This window comes from Scardinius erythrophthalmus (assembly GCF_964197995.2).
Source record: "Scardinius erythrophthalmus genome assembly, chromosome: 3".
Lineage (NCBI taxonomy): Eukaryota > Metazoa > Chordata > Actinopteri > Cypriniformes > Leuciscidae > Scardinius > Scardinius erythrophthalmus.
The window spans coordinates 41,952,421-41,976,799 of NC_138223.1; the positions used below are offsets into that span (position 1 = coordinate 41,952,421).

Consider the following 24,379-nt stretch of genomic DNA (forward strand, 5'->3'; position numbering starts at 1 on the left):
CTGAGCCGGTGGTGTTTGTTCCTGGTCCGGTGGTGCCAGTTCCAGTGCCCGAGCCGGTGGTGCCCGAGCCGGTGGTGCCAGTTCCGGTGGTGCCAGTTCCAGTGCCCGAGCCGGTGGTGCCAGTTCCAGTGCCCGAGCCGGTGGTGCCAGTTCCAGTTCCAGTGCCCGAGCCGGTGGTGTCTGTTCCAGTTCCAGTGCCCGAGCCGGTGGTGCCAGTTCCAGTTCCAGTGCCCGAGCCGGTGGTTCCAGTTCCTGAGCCGGTGGTGTTTGTTCCTGGTCCGGTGGTGCCAGTTCCAGTGCCCGAGCCGGTGGTGCCCGAGCCGGTGGTGCCAGTTCCGGTGGTGCCAGTTCCAGTGCCCGAGCCGGTGGTGCCAGTTCCAGTGCCCGAGCCGGTGGTGCCAGTTCCAGTGCCCGAGCCGGTGGTGTCTGTTCCAGTTCCCGAGCCGGTGGTGTCTGTTCCAGTTCCAGTGCCTGAGCCGTTGGTGCCAGTTCCAGTGCCAGTTCTGGTGGTGCCAGTTCCAGTGCTTGAGCCGGTGGTGCCAGTTCCACCGCCCGAGGGGTCGTCTCCGCCGTGGCCGCCCGAGGGGTCGTCTCCGCCGTGGCCGCCCGAGGGAAGGTCTCCGCCGTGGCCGCCCGAGGGAAGGTCTCCGCCGTGGCCGCCCGAGGGGTCGTCTCCGCCGTGGCCGCCCGAGGGAAGGTCTCCGCCGTGGCCGCCCGAGGGAAGGTCTCCGCCCTGGCCGCCCGAGGGAAGGTCTCCGCCCTGGCCGCCCGAGGGAAGGTCTCCGCCCTGGCCGCCCGAGGGAAGGTCTCCGCCCTGGCCGCCCGAGGGAAGGTCTGCTCCGCCCTGGCCGCCCGATGGACTCTCAGCTCCGCTCTGGCCTCCTGAACTGTCCATTTTATTTATTTTTTTTCCTGCCCCACCCTGGTCTGTCCTTCCTGTTCCCCCTGTTTCACCCTGGTCTGTCCCTCCCGTCCCGCCCTGGTCTGTCCCTCCCGTCCCGCCCTGGTCTGTCCCTCCCGTCCCTAGTGGAGCGTCTGGTAGCCGCTCCTTAAGGAGGGGGTAATGTCACATGCCTGTCCTGTCTCGTGTAGCACATGTGGTGTTTGTGTTCCTGTCACTGTTTTGACCCCACCCTCCTTGTTATCTCATTATTGGTTTCATTTGTCCCACCTGTTCCTTCATTATCCTGCCTGATTGGTTCCCTTTTATAAGCTCCTTTGTGTTTGCAGTCTTTGTCGGATCGTTGTCTGGTTTACGTCTCCCGCTTCATGTGTAACTCTGGTATGTGTTGTTTCTAAAGTTATTGTTTTGTTGAGTTCTTGTTTTCCCCATTGTGGGTTTTGGTTTTGATTTTTGTTTCAGTTTATTAATAAATTCTTTTTCTGCAATTGAGTCCTTTCCCTTAGTTTTCTTTAGTTTTCATGACAGTATCTCAGACAACAGCTGATAAATGCTTGGTGGATGATACAGATGGGTTCTCTTACGAGAGTTCTCTCGTACTGCGTTTGAATAAACGCTGCGGGAAAAGTCTCTTTTCACGAAATACTGAAGCAAAATTATCCTTAATTTTCATATTTGTAAAACGCATTGCAGCAGTGCACAGCCATGGCGAGACGGCTCGCTCACTCATTGGCTGTTCTGCGGCAACTGCATGAGCCTATCGAGCGAGGGCTGATGCAACATCAGACCAATGAGAGCGCTTCGCGCGCTCCTCGTCACATCCCGCCGAAACGGGTGTGGCCATCCCCTATAAAAGGAGCTCGAGTAGGCTGATTCAACTGATTTTCATCTCTTCAGCGAAGCTCACGCATCGCTGGATCACGAAGAAGCAAGCGTCGTCGAGGCAAGCTTTTCAGCGGGACGAGCCCTTGAAGCCGCTGGCCTTCGCCGCCTCTACTGCCGTACCTGCTGCGCTTTCCGGCGCTTCATATCCTTTTACCTGCTCTGTTCTGTGTGTGTGTGTGCAGTGTTCCCTGAACACTCACCCCTAAAAGAGCCGCGTCTTTATCAAGATGCCATCCTGTGGCTCGTGCCGAGCCCCGCTCACCGAGGGAGACCGCCACGTTATTTGCGTCTCCTGTCTGGGCGAAGATCACGCAGCGCTCGCGCTCGCTGACGGCGGCTGCCCTCACTGCGAGCTTTTGCCGATGGTGACTCTGCGGACTCGCCTGGCACATTTCTCCGAGCCTGCGTCCCCCGCCGCGGTGCCGCGCCGCAAGAAGCGCCGCTCGCAGCGGGCCCCGGAACCCTCTTCCCGACAAAGCTCGCCGGCTCGCCCGCCAGCTTCGCCGGCTTCCCCCGAAGCACTTCCCGATGCTCAGCGCCCGCAGTCTGCCGCCGCTTCATCTGAGGAAGTTGTTTCTGAAGTCGAGTCGGTCGAAAAGGATTCCTGCTCTCTGGTAGCTTCAGGCAGTGAGGACTGGGCGAGCTCTGCGGACCTCACGCCTCCTGCCCGAAAGCCGTCGGCTAGAGCTAGCATCGAGAGGGAGCTCATGCGAGTACTCGCGTTGGCCGCGGCGAGCCTCGGCCTCGAGTGGTCTGCACCGGAACTCCCCTCGCGCACCCGGCTTGATGGTAGCTTCCTCCCTGGTGAGCGCACTTCTCCTGTGTCTAAGCCCGCTCCGTTTCTTCCTGAGCTTCATGAAGAAGTGGCGAAGGCCTGGAACGCTCCCTTTTCTGCACGAACACGTTCGTCTGTATCCCCAGCATTTTCCTCCCTGGATAATGCTCAGGACCGAGGCTACCTCACTCTGCCGCCGGTGGAACAGGCGATAGCAGCCCACCTTTGCCCGCCCTCTGCTGGACGGCGGACTAAGCCTATGCTGCCGTCAAAAGCCTGCCGCATGACGTCGTCGCTGCTCGCGCGGATCTTCTCCGCCGCTGGGCAGGCGGCATCGGCCCTGCACACCATGGCCACGCTTCAGGTTTTCCAAGGCGATCTCCTCCGCAAACTGGACGAGATGGGACCTGAAGCTATCTGCATCACGGACCTGAGAAGCGCGTCGGATCTCTCCCTCCGCGCTACCAAGGCTGCAGCACAAGCCATGGGACGCTGTATGGCTTCCGCTACCGTAGCCGAGAGGCATTTGTGGCTGACGCTCACGGAGATGGCTGATGCAGAGCGCAACGCGTTCCTCGACGCCCCGCTATCCTCCGCTGGCCTCTTTGGATCTTCTCTCTCCGAGTTCGTGGAGAGATTTTCCGAAGCCCAGAAAGCGTCACAGGCATTCAAGCACTTCCTGCCGAAGCGCTCCAGTTCCGCAGCGGGCCGTGAGAAGCAGGCCCCTCGGAGCTCACAGCCTCAGCCCCCGGCCGCCCCCTCACAGCGACAGCAGCGCAGCTCACGCCCTCGCTCTCGCTCTACCAGCCGCCGCCCCACTCACCGCGGGCCGCGACCAAGGGTTGTGTTGAAGCCGGAAGCCCCAAAGAAGTCCTAGCACGCCTAGGAAAGCGCAGGTGTGTAAGCCCCGTTGCGACCGGGCCCTCACCAAAGCGCACCGTTGTCTCAGTCCCAGGAATTGCGACTGCTTCAGCGTTCTCAGCAGAGCACAAGCCCGCACAGCTGCCCGCTTGCCTGCACACAAAAGCCGTTTTTACGGCTACCCAGATAAATCCCGAAAAGAGTGTATTTTCTGGTGTCCCGGCCAAGGCCGATGGTGCTATAAATGTAGTGTTGATGCCCACTTCCCTGTGCCCATCCCTACACACAAGCACAGCCCTGCACACAGGGCCCGTACTCATAAGATCGACGCAGTTCGATCGCGCCACAAACATAGTCAAAGTGCCCACTTCCCAGTGCCCACAAACGCTATGTCTGGCAAGCCACAGGCTCCCTGTAAAAACGGGACCTGTGAGCACCCGCTCTGTTCAAGCAGACAGCGCGGCCAAAGCAGTAAACGTGCCCGGTCCCCGCCCACGTTCACTTGTAGGCTGCATGAGTCCCATGAGACCTTCTCAGACCTCCCTCGTTCAGATAAACACTGTAGCGGGGTCGAGGATGAGCGTGTTGCCCGCTGTATTACGCGCGCTCCCCGCCTCAAATGTCACAGGCGTAACGCCTATGCTAGCGCGCCCCGAAGCGCCGCCGTCGCACAGCGAACAGAGCGCGCTTCGCATCCAACCCCTAGCCGGCCATGCAGACGCATGGGCCGCGCTTCCAGGGGTTTCGGACTGGGTGCTAGACATTATAAAGAGAGGCTTCTCGCTACAGTTTTGTCGGCGCCCTCCACGCTTCACAGCGCGCGTCGAAACTACGGTGAATTCAGAAGTAGCACACCTACTTCGCGCCGAAATATCAAAACTGTTGAGCAAAGGGGCGATACAACATGTATCCCAAGCTCAAAGCGAAGGGGGGCTATACAGCAGATACTTCCTAGTCCCCAAAAAGGACGGTGGTATCAGACCCATACTAGATCTAAGACGACTAAACAGAGCTTTAGTGAAACGCAGTTTCAAAATGCTCACAACCAGCAAAATCCTCGCGCACATTCGCAGAGAAGACTGGTTTATGTCGATAGATCTAAAGGACGCGTATTTCCAAATACAGATAGCGTCACGCCACAGGCGATTCTTGAGATTCGCCTTCGAGGGTCGGGCATACCAGTATACAGTCCTGCCATTCGGCTTGTCCCTGGCACCCCGTACATTTACGAAGTGCATGGACGCAGCGCTCGCCCCCCTCAGACTCAGGGGCATGCGAGTGCTGAACTATTTGGACGACTGGCTGATCATAGCTCAATCACGATCTCAGCTCGTGGAGCACAGAACCATGTTACTCGATCACCTCGAGAATCTTGGTATCACGATCAATTGGACGAAGAGCTCCTTGAACCCCAGCCAAACTATTTCGTTTCTGGGCATCGTTCTGGACTCTCGTTCTATGACGGCGCGGCTGTCGCAACAGCGCGCGCTGCGCATACAGCACGCAGCGAGGTCCTTCCGCTGCGGTGCGATTATCCCGCTCAAACGTTTTCAGAGGATGCTGGGCCTCATGGCCTCAGCATCATCAGTTCTCCAGCTGGGCCTGCTTCGCATGCGCCCTCTGCAGTTCTGGTTGAAAGCGCGAGTGCCACGCGGAGCGTGGGCACTCAGCCGATTGCGCCTCAAAGTCGATCAAGACTGCGCAGCAGCCCTGAGACCATGGGCGGCGGGCGATTGGTACCGTTCAGGTGTAAGCCTGGGGACTTCCTCGAGAGTGAAAGTGGTGTCTACGGACGCATCCACCTCGGGATGGGGAGCGCTGCTCGAGGGCAGGCCGTTCTTTGGCCTCTGGTCAGAACGAGAAAAGCTCCATCATATCAACTGCCTGGAAATGCTAGCAGTTCACAACGCGCTGACGCGCTTTTGTCCCCACATCAAGGACCAACACGTCGTAGTCCGCTCGGACAACACGGCCGTGGTGTCCTACATAAATCGCCAAGGCGGTCTCGGTTCCAGTTCCCTTTACAGGCTGGCCGAGCGCCTCCTAATATGGGCTCAGCGCAACCTGAGCTCGCTGAGAGCGGTGCATGTGCCCGGGACACTCAACCTGGGTCCAGACAGGCTGTCCAGGAACAATGTTCCCACGGGCGAATGGTCTCTACACCCACAAACAGTCCGGCTGTTGTGGCAGAGATTCGGCAGAGCGGAGGTGGACCTATTCGCGTCCCCAGAAAACGCTCATTGCCCCGTGTTCTTTTCAAAGAACGACAGCGCGCTGTCCCACAAGTGGCCGCACTGCCCGCTATACGCGTTTCCCCCAGTCTCCCTCCTACCTCAGGTGCTGGAGCGAGTCAGGGAAGTGAAATGCCCAGTACTGCTTATAGCACCGTTCTGGGACAACCAAGCCTGGTTTCCAGTCCTGATGCAGTTAGCAGACTCCGCTCCATGGCCAGTGCCATTGAGGAGAGATCTCCTCTCGCAGGCCAGGGGCTCGATTTGGCACCCACACCCAGAGCTGTGGTCCCTTCATGCGTGGACGTTCAACGGTTACCCGTTAGCCTCACGGATGGAGTGCTGAACACCATCACTCAGGCTAGAGCGCCTTCCACCAGGCGGCTTTATGCCTCGAAGTGGTCGGTTTTCTCCAGCTGGTGTACAGCTCGGGGCCTGTCACCCCTCGATTGTGAGGTGACGGAGGTTCTCTCCTTCCTACAAGAGCTGTTGGATAAGGGCAGATCCCCTTCCACGCTCAAAGTCTATGTGGCGGCTATCGCAGCGTGCTCGACAGCAACGCCAGGCCAGTCACTGGGAAGGAACGATTTAGTCATCCGCTTCCTCAGGGGAGCTAGGAGGCTGAATCCCCCCAGACCTCCCTCAGTCCCGGTGTGGGACCTTTCTACGGTCTTGGCAGCCATGAAAGGCCCCCCCTTTGAGCCTATCCAATCTGTTAGCCTCAAACATCTGTCTTTCAAAACGGTGTTTTTGATGGCCCTCGCTTCGGTGAAGCGCATAGGCGATCTGCACGCGCTCTCTGTGAGTCCAACGTGCTTGGAGTTTGGGCCCAATGACTCCAAAGTCATACTCAAACCTAAGCACGGCTACGTGCCGAAATCCCTCAACACTCCGTTTAGGGCTCAGGTTATTTCCCTGTCTGCCCTGCCGGGGTCAAACGAGGAAGGGGACTCGAGCTGTCTTTGCCCCGTTAGGGTGTTAAGAGCTTATGTGTCCCGCTCCGCTGCCTTCAGACAGACGGAGCAGCTCTTTGTCTCGTTCAGTGGACGTTCCAAGGGAACGGCTGTTTCGAAACAGAGCCTGTCCAGATGGGTGGTTGACGCCATAACAATGGCTTATACTACCAAGGGCCTTCAGTGCCCGTTGGGCATTAGAGCGCATTCCACGAGAGGCGTTGCCTCATCGTGGGCCTGGTCTAGCGGGATTTCCTTACAGGAAATATGTACGGCGGCGGGCTGGGCCTCGCCGTCTACATTCATAAGGTTCTACAACCTAGAAGTTCCCGCCTTGCAGGCCAGGTTGTTTTCGGTTTAGCCGTATCAGCTGTCTACCACGACACTGATTTCGCAGGCGCACAACGCCACCGAATACTTCACCGCACTTGCAAGCCAAGTATTTTCGGCGTATTCGAGTCAGCTGTCTAAACACGGCACTGATATCGCAGACGCACAGCGCCGCCGAAGTTCTCTGGGCAGAATTGTGTAAGACCCATGTTTTCCCACATTAGCCAGGCTCCCTCCTGCCTATGTGATGTTATATCGCGTCTAGAACGCACCTATTTGGGCGAAAGTGTGTAAGTCCCACATTAGCCAGGCTCTCCCTGCCTATGTGACGTTGTATCGCGCTTAAGGGCGCATCCATTGGGCGAAATTACGTAAGACCCACATCTCCCACATCAGCCAGGTTTTTCCCCTGCCTATGTGGCGCTGTTTCGCGCCTAAGGGCGCATATATCTGGGCAAATTTGCGTAAGACCCACATTTCCCACATTAGCCAGGCCTTCCCCTGCCTATGTGATGTCATACCGCGTCTTAGGACGCAGCTATCTGAGGGTGGTTGTCCCCCCCCCCCCTCCAGACTCTCCGAGTCTACCGGGTGATTATGCACTGTATACCTGGACTAGCTTCCAGTGGTCGGTGTTTTCTCATCCCAGCACGCACGGCGTCTTACAAGTGGTTCCCGCAGCGTTTATTCAAACGCAGTACGAGAGAACTCTCGTAAGAGAACGTACTCGGTTACTAACGTAACCTCGGTTCTCTCTAGAAGAGGGAACGAGTACTGCGTTCCCTGCCGTGCGCGCGGTTCGCTCTGGTTCGCTTCGGCGATGAAAACCAGTTGAATCAGCCTACTCGAGCTCCTTTTATAGGGGATGGCCACACCCGTTTCGGCGGGATGTGACGAGGAGCGCGCGAAGCGCTCTCATTGGTCTGATGTTGCATCAGCCCTCGCTCGATAGGCTCATGCAGTTGCCGCAGAACAGCCAATGAGTGAGCGAGCCGTCTCGCCATGGCTGTGCACTGCTGCAATGCGTTTTACAAATATGAAAATTAAGGATAATTTTGCTTCAGTATTTCGTGAAAAGAGACTTTTCCCGCAGCGTTTATTCAAACGCAGTACTCGTTCCCTCTTCTAGAGAGAACCGAGGTTACGTTAGTAACCGAGTACGTTATCTCAGTATACAGATGATAGTATGAGAGATGATGGACATTGGTCTGAAGGGTCAGAAGTGTCAAAAGTAGATACAGAAGATTTGTACACTGTGGCACAAATTAATGCATTTCTGGATGAGACAAAAGGTAGAAGCATAGAAGTGAGTGAATTTTTCCCAGATCTGGATAAGTTTATCTCTTCTGTAATGTGGGCAAGGAAAAGTTGCAATAATGATGAGCTATCAAAACAGAAACGTTTTAGGTTAAAAAAACATATAACTGAGATTCGGAAAAAGTTTAAGACAGGGAAAGGGAAACTGAAAAGAGGGAAATACAACTAATCACTATGGCTATACATCTCTTTCTGATTGTTATTTTTCTATTTTTCCTTAACATGGAAACCTTACGTGTGGGCTCCTTAAATGTTAATGGGATGAGGGATAAGAGTAAAGCTGATACAGTGATTAATTTCATTAAGTTAAAGAAATTAGATGTTATTTTCTTACAAGAGACTCATAGTGATGCAAACAATGAGGTTGACTGGCGATTGTGGTGGGGGAATGAATGTGTGCTCTCACATGGTACTAACCTGAGTGCAGGAACTGCTATTCTCTTTTCTCCTTCTATAAAAGCTAAAGTTTTAGAAAAAAGTGAAATTGAACCAGGAAGGTGTTTAGCAGTTAAGGTTGATTTAAATGGTCTTGTCTTTATGTTTGTGAGTGTATATACACCTAATATAGGAGCTGAGAGAATACTTTTTTTTAATAAATTGAAAGTGTTTTTAGGAAAGCAGCAAGCTAATGGTTTTACTATCTTAGCTGGGGACTGGAACTGTACACTTGATGCTTTGCTTGATAGAAATGGAGAAGAACCCCATTTTCAGTCATCTACAGTACTTGATAATGTTATTAAAACCTCTAATCTTACTGATATATGGAGAGAAAATAACCCCTCTGTTAAACAATATACGTGGGTAAAGGTTAGTGATGGGGGGATTTCAGCAGCACGGCTAGATAGACTGTACTTATCAAATAGTATGAAAAGTAGAATTATTCATACAGCCATTGTCCCCACATCTTTCACTGATCACAAATTAATCACTATTGATTGTACTTTGAATTCTAAGAAAAACAGAAGTGTTTACTGGCATTTTAATGTAAAATTGCTAAAAGACAAGAGTTTTTGTGAATCTTTTAAACTTTTTTGGGAGACATGGAAAAAAGAGAAAATAAGATTTGATAATGTTATTCTTTGGTGGGAAGTAAGTAAAGCTCACATAAGGGATTTTTGTCAGCAGTACACATCTCATTCTAATTTTTTTTTTAAACAATCTCTGGAATGGCTTGAAAGAGAAATCCTTGCCCTTGAAAAAAATTTGATAGGAGATCTTTCTTCCAATGTACATGAGTGGTCTGAGAAGAAATTAAAATTAAGCTCTATTTTAAATGAAAAGGTTAAAGGAGCTCTTGTGAGAAATAGATTCTTATCTATAAAGGATATGGACAGTCCCACTTCTTTTTTTTTTCAATCTGGAACGTAAGAGTGTACAAGTCAATCAAATGTATAACCTGAAGAATGACAATGGACAATGTACATCTGAACCTGTGGAAATGCGCAGACTAGCAGTGAAGTTTTATTCGCATTTATACTCACCCGAGGACATAGACATTCCAACTCAAAATGGATTCCTACAAAATCTTCCATGTCTAAATGAAGAAGATAAACAAGCATTGGAGTCTGGATTAACTTTTGCTGAATTAAGTGATGCCGTAACGGGTCTTTCGTCGGGTCGTACCCCAGGCATAGATGGACTTCCTGGTGAATTTTATAAGCATTTCTGGACAACATTTGGATCTGATTTATTTGAGGTGCTCAATGAATGTAATCGTACTGGTTTTCTACCTAAGAGTTGCCAACGGGCTGTTTTAACATTGCTTCCAAAAAAAGGTGATCTTACCCTGCTAAAGAACTGGAGACCTTTGGCAATTCTCTGCACTGATTATAAAATTTTATCAAAGTGCCTTGCCAACAGATTGAACAAAATATTGTTCAAAATTATACACAAAGATCAATCTTATTGTATAAAAGACAGATGTATTGCTGATAACTTGCATCTAGTACGTGATGTCATTGATTATGCAATGTGTAATAATATTGATGTAGGAATACTGTCACTTGATCAGGAGAAAGCCTTTGATCGTGTTGATCATCAATATCTTTTTAAAGTATTAGAAGCTTTTGGGTTTGGAGAGAAATTTAGGAAAATGATAAAGTTGTTGTACAATAATGCAACATGTATGGTAAAGATAGCAGGAGGTCTGAGTGTCCCTGTCAAGGTACAGAGGGGTATCAGACAAGGATGCCCAATTTCTGGTCGGCTTTATAGCTTAGCTATAGAACCTCTTCTATGTAAACTAAGAGAGAGTTTAATGGGTTTGAAGGTACAAGGTGCTATTTTTAATGATTATGTAAAAGTTTCAGCTTATGCTGATGACATTACTGTTGTTTTAAGGGATGTTAAAGATGTTCAGGTTTTGGAAGAGATTTTATTAAGTTATGGTAAAGCCTCGTCTGCTAAAGTAAACTGGGCAAAAAGTGATGCATTGTGGTGTGGTTTAGACCACAACACTCCAGCTCTCCCAGGCAATTTAAAATGGGGAAAATCTGGGTTAAAATATTTGGGGGTGTTTTTAGGAAGGGAGGATTACAAGAGACAGACTTGGGAGGGCCTGGTGGAGAAGGTGTGTGCTCGGTTGTCTTCCTGGAGGTGGTTGCTACCACAGTTATCCTATAGGGGAAGAGCCCTGGTCTGCAACAACCTTGTAGCCTCAATGCTATGGCACAAAATGAACATTCTGGAACCTCCTGAAGATTTGGTTGAAAAAATCCAAAAACGCTTAACAGACTTTTTTTGGACCGGTAACCATTGGACAAAAGCATCAATTTTGTTCCTGCCTAGACAAGAAGGTGGACAAGGACTAGTGGATATAAAAAGCCGCATTAAGACTTTCAGACTACAGACAGTAAAAAGATTCCTCTACGGAGTGGATGTCAGCTGGTCTGGAGTAGCTTGTGCCCTCCTTAGAAGAGCAGGAGGGATGCGGCTGGATAAACATTTGTTTCTCCTGGACATTCAAAATGTTGATTTGACTGGACTAACTTCCTTCTACCATTCTGTGTTCAAAGCCTGGAGGACTTTTAATATCTCAAGAGACATCACGGATGAGGGAGGTCTCTGGTCAAGAGAGGAACCCCTAATGCACAACTCTATAGTGGACTCAGCGATTTTAAAATCACCATCGATGAGGAATCTTCTAAAGGCTGCAGGAGTTGTAAAGATTGGGGATTTAATAACTTCAGATGGATGGATGTCTCCTGAAATGCTAGCCTCCAAGATTGGAGTAAGATCAATTCGGCGGACACAAAGACTGTTAAATGAAATCATTGAGAGCCTATCGACGGAGTTTAAACGCAGTGTGGAAACAACCAATGAAGATATGGATGTAACTTTTCCTGAACTAAGAATATCTCCGGCTGTGGGTATTTTTGAAGAAAAGGAGGGGTCCTTGTTGACCTTCAAGACACCTGTACTGGACCGTTTCAGTAAAACTGAGAAGAAAGCACTGTATGTCATATGTGTCAAAGTTTCACACTCTCACTCTTTGGGAGGAGTTAAAGAGTCAAAATGGCAAGAGCTATTCGGATCAGGCTCTTCCCCGAAGGGTTGCTGGAGGGCCTTGTACAAGCCTCCCATTGAGAAAAGGTCTGGAGACCTTCAGTGGAGAGTTGTGCATGGGTTAATAGCTACAAACAGATACAGAGCACACCTCGATCCCCAGGTTCAGGAGGGATGTCCTTTTTGTGGGATGACTGAAACTGTTTTTCATTTATTTTTCCAATGTGGGAGGCTTGTGCCTTTATTTTCTCAATTAGAAGAATGGTGTACAGTTTTGGGAGAAGTGTTTTCACCTACGTTATTTATCTATGGACCAAAGTATAGCAGAAATAGAAAGCAGATCCATGTTTTGCTTAATTTTTTGTTTGGGCAAGCAAAAATGGGAATTTGGATTTCACGTAAAAGCAAAATAAATAATGTTGGGACAACTGATGCAATGTTAATTTTAAATGGGTTAATTAAAACTAGATTAAAGGTGGAATATGCATATTATAACTTAGTTAAAGACCTGGAGACTTTCAATCACATTTGGGGAGTAAACCAGTGCATATGTGAATCTGATTTTGATGGTGCTTTGCAAATTTATATTTAATTGTGCTATTGTCTTGCTTGGTTTTTTGTGCTATTTATTATTGTATGTTTGTGTTTTAAATTATTTTTTTAAAATCTATGTAAGGTATATTTAAACCCTGAATATTTTGTAATAAAAGGGGGTTAAAAGTCAAAGTCAAGTCTCTCTCTCTCTCTCTCTCTCTCTCTCTCTCTCTCTCTCTCTCTCTCTCTCTCTCTCTCTCTCTCTCTCTCTCTCTCTCTCTCTCTCTCTCTCTCTCTCTCTCTCTCTCTCTCTCTCTCTCTCTCTCTCTCTCACACACACACTCCTCCATGTAGGGCTTCCAGCTGGCATGCACAATAGCTCAGCTGTCATTACACATCTGCACACACACAGAATACCAGTGGTGTTGACAAGACTGATATTGAATTATACGTTAGAAAAAACCTGTACATGGGTTGATTGTTTACATAAGGCTGTCACCACATGCTGGAACAAATGTGTGTGCAAGTGCGTGAAAGAGAGAGAAATCATCAGGCTAAGCCTCAGTCACTTCACAAGCTATAGCTGTCTTCAGCAGAGAGGAAAGGCATCATAAACGGTCCATTTCTATGATTATTAACTCCATAATAACTATCATGATCATTTACTCACCCTCATGTCATTCCAAACCCATTCAGGTTCTATTACAGTTTTTCTCGATTGATTAAACACATTTCTTGAAACTATGCCTCGTATTCTCAAAACTATAAACACAAATCCATAACGTCTCACCCAATTCCCCAAACATCCTATTTTCAGGTCAAAATGAAGCTCTACACTCAAAACCATTCACTCTTGCTGAAAAACCAAACTTTGCCCTCAGACTGGACACACGAGCCCTCATAATCACACACACTACAACATAGTCTAACACACTGGTGCAATAAATTCAAAACAACATTTCCAAAACTGGTAAATTATGTAGCTTGTGGTTCCCCCCATCACAAACCTTTTCACATGATGAACACAAAAGACACAACCAATGGATACATTGGCACATTTTTATTCATACACAGAAAACACACACACACACAAATATTTTTTTTACTCTTTTTAGCGCAATTTTCCTCCACGGACAAATTGCGATTGTTAACTCATGATTTCTGTTCTGTCTGTGCGCACCAATCTTGCACTTCTATCTACTCCTCAACCAGACCACCTAGAGACTTCGGGTTTTCGGCATTATGTTAAGGAAGGTCTAATCTCGGGAACGCACAAAAAAAATCCAGGAAAAGATTTACTGAGAAAAACTGTAGATTTAGGTGAGAAAATTGCGCTAAAACACTCACCGAGTTTTTATTACTTGTTTTTTTTTACTCTCTCCTCTAATTTTTTTTTATATTTACTTACAGTATGATGTGTGTGACCAACATATGACAGTAAAAGAGCACACACAAACCATATTCTAATATGTATTGGAATGGTAAAGAGTGTTGGGATGTGACAGGAGAGCCTCCACTCAAGGAGACAATATGATGAACACATCTAAGAATGTTTCACGTATGGTTGAAATACCATCATTGGCCTAGAAAGATAACATTCTGGGAGTCAAGACTATAAAGGAGAAAGGATGCCCTCCCTTCACTGTCACACTCTGCAGCCACTCTGTGTGACTGTACGACTGCTGGCCTTTTCTTGCAAGAAAATACACCTCATCAAAGACTATTGGAAATGTTTGTCTCTTATTCAGTGATAGAATTTTGTTTGCCACCACTCCTCCCTGAAGGTTCTCGAGGCGACGGTGAAGCGACTCAAATTTGGCCTTACTCGTAGCCCAGCCTCCCTCATAGTAACACCATTGACTAACACATGGGCAACTAGAGTGGCTTGAATTTCATCTGAGACTGCTTGTCTTCTTGTTCTTGCCCTTCCTCCCCCTCCTTCTTATCCCTCTTCCTTCATGTCTTTCTGGATCCATTGATCCAAAACGCAATAAACTGATTTGGGCCCTTTTATATATCTATTGAAGGTTCTGATTGATGTGTGTTAAATTTTGACTCTTAGTGTTTTCACTTGGGTAATTGTGTGCTAACTGAGCTGAAGCTGTGCTAACTTGAGTGAATTATTTTGAATGCTAGTGCTTTCTATATGACAACATGGTGTAGGCAATGAGAAATGAAGGGATTTGTGTGTAGAGTTTTGCAGTGACAGTTCAACAAATCTGACTCATGTGTCAAAACAGGGAATAGTGTTTATAGTTTAGTGAAATGGGTGTGCTTTTTGATAAATGCCGTTATGGTTTTGAAATTTTAGTTCAAAAGCCTGGTTATAGTGTTTAAGCAATTGAGAAAAACTGTAAAAAACATAACAGTATACGAGTTTGGGAAGTGAGAAAATGACGACAGAATTTCATTTAGGCCCAAAGTAGGAAAGACGCATTTAAGATATGATTCCCATGTGTCTGATTTCAGGTTGGATGAGATGAGAGACAGAGAGACAGTCAATCCACAGACATTATATTGACAGAGGGCTGAATGTCCTGCAGATGAGACATGACTCTAAACTGGTCCGGTTATTGACAGGTGATGAACCAAGTGGCATTCAAACTTTCAAGAGGAAGAATCAACTGCTGATCATGCAGACACACGTATAACTGCTTGATGGAATACACATAACAGGGCTTAGGCCCAGGCAGTTAGACTACACCACGATGGGACTTACATCCAAAGAATTAACTATTTTGTTCTAACCAGCCACTCAAGTTCGTTGATGGATAGCCAGAGACAGTGGTCCAGTACAAAAATAGAATTTTTATTTTCACTCCAACAATGATTGATTTCTCACAGCAAACATGCACTGTACACCAAATCAAATAACAAAACACTCAATATTCACTCCACTCACTAACTCTATTCACAACGCACACACACCCCCGAGAGAGGGGAACAGGGCAGAATCTTACCAGTGGAAGGCTAGTGGTCAAGCAATGAGCATCCATGAAATTCACACACCCCGCAAGAGAAATGACCACACTTGGTGAACACGCAGCCACCGCACACACCAAGGGACCCGCCACCGCAAGGGGCACTGCTCCCACTGGCAGTTCGCAGCACCTGGACAATGGAAGTTAAACAAAATGACACAAAAATTGCAATACACAATGTCTAATAAGCCACCCGTTCTAAAGCCCAAGGTGGTACTGAGGTTAGGAATATGAACAGACTCACAATAAATCAAAATAAACAATTAAACATGGACAACTCATAAAAAGGTCAAACAAAAGAAAATCACAATTAGGCCAATCCTCTTGGATATCAGCAGCAAGAAAAGGCCTACATACAAGAGTAAAAAGAAATAAACAAAAAAATTAAAGTGGTGTCAGTCCATCAAACGCTCTACACTCAAACACTAATTCACAACAAAGACAGGAAGAATGATCAAGCAGTATTAAACAGGCAACGATGTAACACGCCAGCCAGCCGCCTGTTAATTTAAGCTAATAATTAAGTTCAATAATCCTTGGTCCAGTGTGAAAAGGCAGCCAGGTACGACGAAAATGAAAAGCATAAGCAAAGCAGCAGATGTTCAGCGTCGATGTACGTTAGCCAACTGGCGGCCGCACCCCCGGTTAAATAGCACTCCCTAAAATGCACAGGATGTCCATTTACAAATGTCCCACATTAACCACTCAACTATTACTCAGTATAGCAACATACCTATGATTAACAGCGTTGCGCCACAAGCCCCAATCGCTGATAGCAGGGCGCACACTCAGCTGGTGAAAGGGCTGCTGCCGCACCGGGGATTCTATAGCACGAAACATTCCCTATAAGCCCAAGTTATGAAGTCAACGAGTGCTAAGAGAAACGAAGCTAACCATACCTGCGGCGCTACGGTAAACAGATAACCGAGGCAGACATCAGGTTGCTGGGCAGATAAACAAGACAACAAGTCGCGTACCGGTAACATCACTTGTCAAAAGAAAAGTCCCGGTTTATAAAGGGGTTTAGCCCTCGCGATTGGCTAGAGTTAACTGCCCAGAACCACTCACAGCACAGCAAATTAAGTCTCACTTAGGGAAGCATGAGCCAGACACCTGCATCCTGCTGTAGCCCATCCCAGGTAGCCAAACAGATGTGGGCCAACAAATCAATCGGCCCAGTTCCGGTTGCCGGACTCTTGTGAAACGCGGCAATGAATGACGCGCCAGAATCGGCCCAAGTACACTGGCCCAATTCCGGGTGCCGAAACTGCGCCGACACTGCCGGAATCGGGCCATAATCATGCCAGCATAAATTGTATAATTCGCCGGTAGGCTACTGGCCCGAGTCAGGGTTCCAAAGGGAAATTTATCCTTTATGATTTTTTTTATTTCATGTAGCCTACCACAAATTGTTTTACTAAAGTATCTTGAATTACACATAAGCCTAGTTACAACAAGCATCTACAAAATAACAACAAAGACAAGTTACAATTTAAGGATAGACTTTATTACACAAAAAACAAACATTATATACATAAATTACATATTGCAATTTTATTTTAGGCTATTACAAGTAAAAAATGACTTTAAATACACAGCATCAGCATACCTCCTCTAAAATGTCTTGGGTAACCTGTAAACACGTGCCCAACACAAGCATACATTTGCAATTCATACTGTACATACTACATTAACAGGTCCCATTAACAATCTTTATTGTTGAATCCTGATCATTACTTAACAATGAAATTACTTCATTACTTCAATACATTACTAAAAGTTTATTTTCTTTTATTGGAAAAGTTTTACACGTACTACAAAATAAATTCAGAAGAAATAAGCCGTACTTTTAAGAATGTTTAAAATGATAAGATCACATAAGATAAGACATAAGATAAGTCCCCTCATGGAGGCTGATGAAGGCCAGATGAATACTTCACCACACTTTAAATTCTAGGTAAAAAAAGTTTTTGTTCAAAAACATCTGATGCAGCATCCATGCCAGTAGCTGTCAGTGTGAAGTCTGTCATATAGGCCAGTAGGTTACAGTCCAGCTTTCGTTTGGTTCTGTCCTGACCATCACCCCAAAATGGACTCAGGAGCTGAAATTAGAAGAATACACACCACAAAGGGATATAACTCCAGACACTGAATTCAATCTTAAATGCATAAATAATAGTGGTAATAAAAAACATTTGTTCATTTTGATGAACGAGAACAAACAAGAGTGTCAGTAAATTTATCCGGACTTCCCATCACTAAGACTAAGCTGCACAGGTTGTTGCTGTTGTTGTTCTCTGCGGCACAAACTAACAGCAACAGCGCTGAATGAATGATGATCTGCTTTTATGTCATTTCTCCTTTTATATTCAGAATATTCACAAATGTGTTAGCTATGGCATTAAATATCTGATATTCCGATTGTCAAATACATGCAAGTGGAAGTATATTGTTGTTTAAACACCTTTATAACGATCGCGTTAGTTGAGCTGTATGCGCGATGCGCGCCGCCGTGTTAGTTTGTGCCGCAGACGCAGTTCAGAGAATCGGATCTGTTGGATTTACAACCTCTATGTTTACAACACGTGAATTCATCCACTTTACCTGAAATACTTAAAAGTAAGTGGCTGGTGAACTGGGAATAGAATAGAGTAAACATTGAAGTTACTTACACAATGTGTATCTGATATGAATAAAACGTGTCGAATTATAATGGAAAGGATTATTATTACCTCTTCCATATACATCAGTGTGTATTTTACAAACTCTAAATGTATTGTTTTTTTAGTACTTATGTGAATTTATATGTTTGAAACCTAAAATAAACAGTATGTGGTTCCCAGCAGGCACCTTGATGTCAAAATGACGTCAAAAAATAGGTCAAAAATGAAAGTCATATTGACGTCAAAGTATCGATGTCAATTTGATGTCAAGATTTTGACCTCTGCTGATGTCATTTTGCCAAACAAAAATGTGAAATGCATGGCCGTACATTTATTACCAGCTTCACTTTAAACTAACCAGATTTACTTTATTTAACTTCCGGTTTAATGAAATCATAATCATAAATATTTTTGTATTTTAAAGTCACCATGATGGTGGTTAGCGTTTGCTTTAGTTGTGCTCTTGACCCATTACTTGTTAATATTAAATTTTCTCTGGCTGCTATAATTGTGTGTTTATAAAGCACATTTGTTATATCTAAATAAAGCCATGAGATCAGGTGATGTTGGCTGTTTATTGATGATGATGAAGATATCATCATGTAGTGGCCTGAATCCTTGATCTAATTCAGAGTCTAATGCTTTGATTATATAGGACTTGTGTTTTTAAAGTTTTATAATAGAAGCCATTTAATTTAACAGCATGTGAGCAATGTTGTTTATCAAATAATATAAATGATTTTAAAGACATTTGGTGCATACAACTTTTACCTCTACATTATTACTTAGCCATCAAGAATCAATGTATGACTCTCAACAATGGTGACAATCAATGAAATGCTTCAGCTGCAGTGCATGCTGGGTACCACCAATCAAAACTCACCCTTATCTCCCAGCATGCATTGCAGCTTTAATACATTATGCAGCTGGAGTTGACCTGATTATCTGGTTATTTTGTTTGATTGTCACTATTGTTGAGATTCATATGCTGTTTCATGATGTCTGTGTGTGTCTAAGTACTGCCATAGATTAAAGGGTTTTGTGCACTAAATAGTATAAAAAAAAGAAGAGTATATTATTTAATAAAACTGTAGACATGCTGAAGAATCTAATGATTTCTATTATGAAAAAAACAATATTGAATCCAATATTAAGTCCTATATAATTAAAACACTAAATAAGATCAGGGATTCAGACAAGTACATCATGATAATATCATCATCATCAAAAAACAGCCAGCATCACCTGATCTCATTTTCTCATGGCTTTTTTAGCTTCAACACATGTGCTTTATAAACACACAGCTGTAGCAGCCAGATAAAATGTTACATTTAAGAGTCAAGGGTCAAGAGCACAACTAAAGGAAATGCTAACCACCATCATGGTGACTTTAAAATACAAAATATGATTTCATTAAACCGGAAATTAAATGAAGTACATCTGGTTAGTTTTAAGTGAAGCTGGTAATAAGTGTACGGCCATGCATTTCACCTTTTTGTTTGGCAAAATGACATCAGCAGAGGTCAAAATCTTGACATCAAATTGACATCGACACTCTGACGTCAATATGACTTTCATTTTTGACCTATTTCGTGACGTAATTTTGACATCAATGTTGACGTCATATTGATGTTAAATTGACGTCAAGGTGCCCGCTGGGTTGAAAACACTGAAAAGTTGTGATATATGACAGCTCTAAGCGCGCCTGTCTCTGGCTAAATTCAACATTTGAATTTAGCAGTTGATCATGTGATGCACTTGATCGTACGCTCCAGGGACCACCCTAGACTGATTACTGTGTGATCGTACGTGCGAAAGGCTTAAAAACAATACATTTTCTGACACAAAATTCTGAAATGTTGGCTTAAATCAAACACATTTTAATTCAGATTCTGTCTCTATATATATACACTCAGCCGCGATTGGCCCGATTCTGCTGGCTACCTGGGATAAACATGAAGTTTTATAAGAAGTCTCAGTGTGAAAACTCTTTTGAGGAGTTAATTAAACCAATGATCTCGGCTGGAAGACTTTACGACAGAAACTTTATGTGCCAGATATGCATTTCAATCTAGATCAATTACAATGTCTTATAAAATTGGGCTTAAAACATCTGGTGGCTCACTTAATTAGCACTCTTAACATTGGTTTTGATAATCCCTATAGTCCTATAGTATAAAGCGATAATATAATTCACACTATTGACAGACCTACCTGTACCACTGAAGACCCTTCTCATAAAACCTGTCAAAGAAGTGCGGCTCTGCGCCCACTGCTCGCACGTCAGGATGAACGCGCAGGAACTCCAGAAGCGATCGAGCGCGCGCGTTTCCCCCTTTTTCACGCCGATGATAATCGCCTGAGGAAACTCTTTAGTCCCGAAGTTGTTTGACACAGAAAGATTGCTGTAAGTGTCATAGCCTGAAGCTCGCTGCCGCTTCTCATCTTCCACGTCTGTCGCGTCCTGATCGAGGAGCTCACGCACGACGGAGCCGTTCCCGTGCGCGTCCGGCTGGAGTTTCTTCCCTTCCTTTGGGAAAAGTTTGCTTCTGAAACTCTGATGCACGTACAATGGACTCGGCATGGAATCGCAGTATCCAGTGAGACAGTAGAATAAATAGGTGAATATAAGGATCACGGCAAAGAACACGGACACCTTGGAATGCGCTTTCAGGTGTCCGAAGTCGAAACTCGTTGTCCAACATCCCATGAGTGTCTTTGCTTCGCAAGACATAACACGTTAAACGGAGGAATCATGCCGCATTAAATGTAAAAGAGTGACTTTTGGTTGCAAGACTGAACATTTAGTGAGATTTACTCACGCATTAAAATCACTAAATCAATGCATAGCATTTGCGCGATCATGTTTTATCCATAGATGTAACATAACGAATTATAACTTGTCATGTTCTCTTTGTTGAACTGATATGACTTCTTTGGCTTGGAGTCTCGCAGTTGTGCAGCTTCGGGTGACCAGGGTTACCCATTCATCTCCCACCCGTTTTTAGTGGGAATCCACGCCCTGCCTTCCGAGTCCCACCCCTTTTCCTCAAATTGCTTTTATGACTTTCCTATAGCAGTTACAAATCCATTAAGTACTGTTAAATCGATGAGAGTTAGAGAGCTTGTTTTATTTGCGGATAAGAAAAGAACAGGTCATAGTTCACAGCCCTTACTGCATAAGAGAGATATAGTGAAATGTTACCTCTGGTATTTTTATGGCATGTACTTTCCTACATAGGCAGTGGAGATGAAGAGGTCAGTCAGTGAGCGACACCTGTCCTGCAGGCCACACACTCGGTCTGTTCCTTCATCTGGTCTCTGGTGACTTAAAACTTAGCAAATCACAATCACCTCAGTTCACACACACACACACACACACACACACACACACACACACACACACACACACACACACACACACACACTAGAATATTGATTTTAAAGTACTTTTTAGACTGTGGTTGACTGTAGTACATATTTATAATATAAATACCCTGCAACTGTACTTTTGGTATACTAAATTGATATATGTATATAAAGTCTGCTAAATTGTAATAAATCATTTTGTACTTTGATGCTCTTTAGTTTTCTGGAAAGGAAAAGGCCCAACTAAAGATATAATGTACATACGTGTATTTGATTGTGCTAAAATTGAACTATACTTTAGGAACACTTTAAATATCGTGCATTTAAAGACTGATTTTATACAGTGAACATACTGTCCTTAATAATAGTGATATTAAAACACATTTTAGGCTTAATATTAAGAAATGTGCATTGTGCAATGAAGAAGTAGACCTACTCTAATTATAGTTTGATTATTATATTTAGATCAGTAAGTCTCAAGCAATATGTCAGTAAATATGTTAATGAATTGCACTATTGTACTGAAATAAGTTTAGAATATATGTATGAAATAAATGTATTTTAAATACATTTTGGTATAGGTTTTCTTTAGGGTATGGAGAAATTCAAACAGCAAGTGTGGTATAAACACGACAATTGACTAACAAATAAATTGACTTTTATTTATCATTGTAATAAAACAAAAGCAAATGATTAAAATACTGTCTGGACAATATTTACTTACTGTAGATTATAAGAAAAGCTATTTCACTTCAATTCAGATTTCACAATAAATATTATTCTAAATCAGGTTTACAGAGAGATGCTGCTAAATACTCTGAACAAAAAAAAAAAAAAATCCCTCCAAAAATCTAGTCAGTATTTTCTCCCAAAACTTCTAAAAATCGATTTGCCAAGCGTTTTCTCTCAAATTTTCAATGGACCCCTTATTAAATTTGAAAATCACTGCTCTTAATATTCAAGAATTACTTTGTTGTACACACAACTCTTAAAGGGACAGCTCACCCAAAATACTCACCCTCAATTTGTTCCAAACCTGTATGAGTTTCTTTCTTCTGCTGAACACAAAATAAGATGAAGAATGTCAGTAAACAGTTGATGGACACCATTGTCTTCCATATTATGAAAATAAATACAGAAGCAGAAAAAGGAAATTAATACAGGTTTGGACTTGAGGGTGAGTAAATGATGACAGAATTTTAATATTTGGGTGAACTATCCCTCTAATTGGAGTTTGGAATAGTAATTATATATTTATATATATTTTTTTTTTCTCTGAATTGTGCAGCTCAAATATGGGTTTTTGGTGAAAAAGATGCACAATCGCCCTCACAATTACAGATGCTTTTCTGCCAGTCTCGAAATTGTCCGAAAAAAATATGATTTTGGCAACACATTCTTACTTTGGTTGACAATCTTTACTCTTGTTAACGCTGCAGGACAGGTGTCATTATAGTCCAGACTCTACGGAGCCTGCAGCAAGGCTAAAAACAACACTGCCTGACAGTGGCCAAACACTCTGTCAGCAGCACCCCCGTGACAAACTCACGATCATGTCATAAAACGGGATCATTAAGACTTTACAGCAATATTGGACAGTTCTAGACTCAAAACCTCTTCTAGCTTCTGGCAACAGCATGTTGATTCTACAAAAACAATGAAATCAACAAGCCCAGGCTAACTGTCCCTATACATAAGCTACTCTTGTTTCATGGCTTTTCTGCAATCGACTCGGCATAATTCTGGAAATCACACGGGTCTACAACAAACTTTCTAGACCTACACTCTTAAAATTAAAGTTTTTTTATTGACATCTATGGCTTCATGAAAAACCTTTCCATCGCACAAAAGGTCCTTTACAGTGACAAAAGGGTCAAAGTAAAAGTAAAAAATGGTCCCCCTTTTGGAAGATTTCTTTTTAAAACTGTAGAAGAGGATTTAGAACTTTAATAGAGAGTTTTAGTTTTATTACTTTTCTAAGCAAGCATTTCAAGACAAAAAAATCTGCAAATATTCCCATATATTTACATTTAAAGGAGACACAAGAAATCTATAGAGACCATGATATTAGAGATATTGGGAAGACATTGGCCAGAGAATCCACCCAGATTACAATGAAGCATTGTCAGTTTAGGTTATCAGTTTGGGTTATCATACACAAACCTATATGAGATAACCATCGTATGCATAAGGGATAAAAAAGCCAGTTCTGAAGACGAATAAGTGTTTCAGGCTGTTGTCTGCATGAGGGATAAAAAAGCCAGTTCTGAAGACGAATAAGTGTTTCATAAGTGTTTTCATAATAAGTGTTTCAGGCTACATATTTGAGGAAGACCACCAGGGAGCTGCCACCCACAAACACGTATATGCATGACTGATGACCTGGCAACCTTTCCACTCAGCGTATATAATTCAAGACAAAATGAAATCATTATTTATCATTATAAAATGTCACTTAAAATGAGCTCAAGCTTAATCCTGCTGACAGAAAACATACCAGAGCTGTCAACAAGACAACAGTTGAAAAACAAACCATTTAATTATTTAAAAGGGCTATTACACAGTATATTTGATAAATCTCAAATAAGCAATACTGATATGAGAGGAATCATTTACAGTTGATATCATAATGTGTGTAAACAGCAGCAGCCAAACCAGTTCTTTACTAGTGAACTCTGGCAACCTCGGAGCGTGTCAGTATATTGTTCGCTCACTCAAAGCTATGCACTGCTACAGGTCAGACTGGTTACACAAGATTAAAAATAAAACTTCTTTTGGTTTGTCAAATTTATTGAAGGCATGGTATTTTGCCACCAATTGGCTGATTATGCGTAATCTATTTGAGATACCATTTAGAAGATGCTTGTCATTCGAATTGACTTACTGAACACTAAATGCAGGAACAGTGTTCACTGGAATAACTTGAGGATAAGTGCTTTCCTTTAGTTCAAAAGTCTAGTTAAGTCACCTTCATTTACAGGGCTGCCAACTTTTGAGTTTAGCTTGGAGTGAGATTTTTTTTCCATTCCAATTCCATTCTTGTGATTTGATTCCGATTTTGATTCAATATTGACT

General features: G+C 44.4%; 1 pseudogene across 1 annotated transcript in view; it reads right to left on the reverse strand.

Moving 5' to 3' along the window:
* The window catches only part of LOC308688793 (heparan sulfate glucosamine 3-O-sulfotransferase 3B1-like), an 84,114-nt pseudogene extending 63,469 nt beyond the window's left edge, over positions 1-20,645 (reverse strand). The window contains exon 1 of the transcript in view: positions 20,150-20,645. The product of the transcript in view is annotated as a heparan sulfate glucosamine 3-O-sulfotransferase 3B1-like (transcript). The remainder of the gene's footprint in view (positions 1-20,149) is intronic.
* Between the last annotated feature and the right edge of the window lie 3,734 nt (positions 20,646-24,379).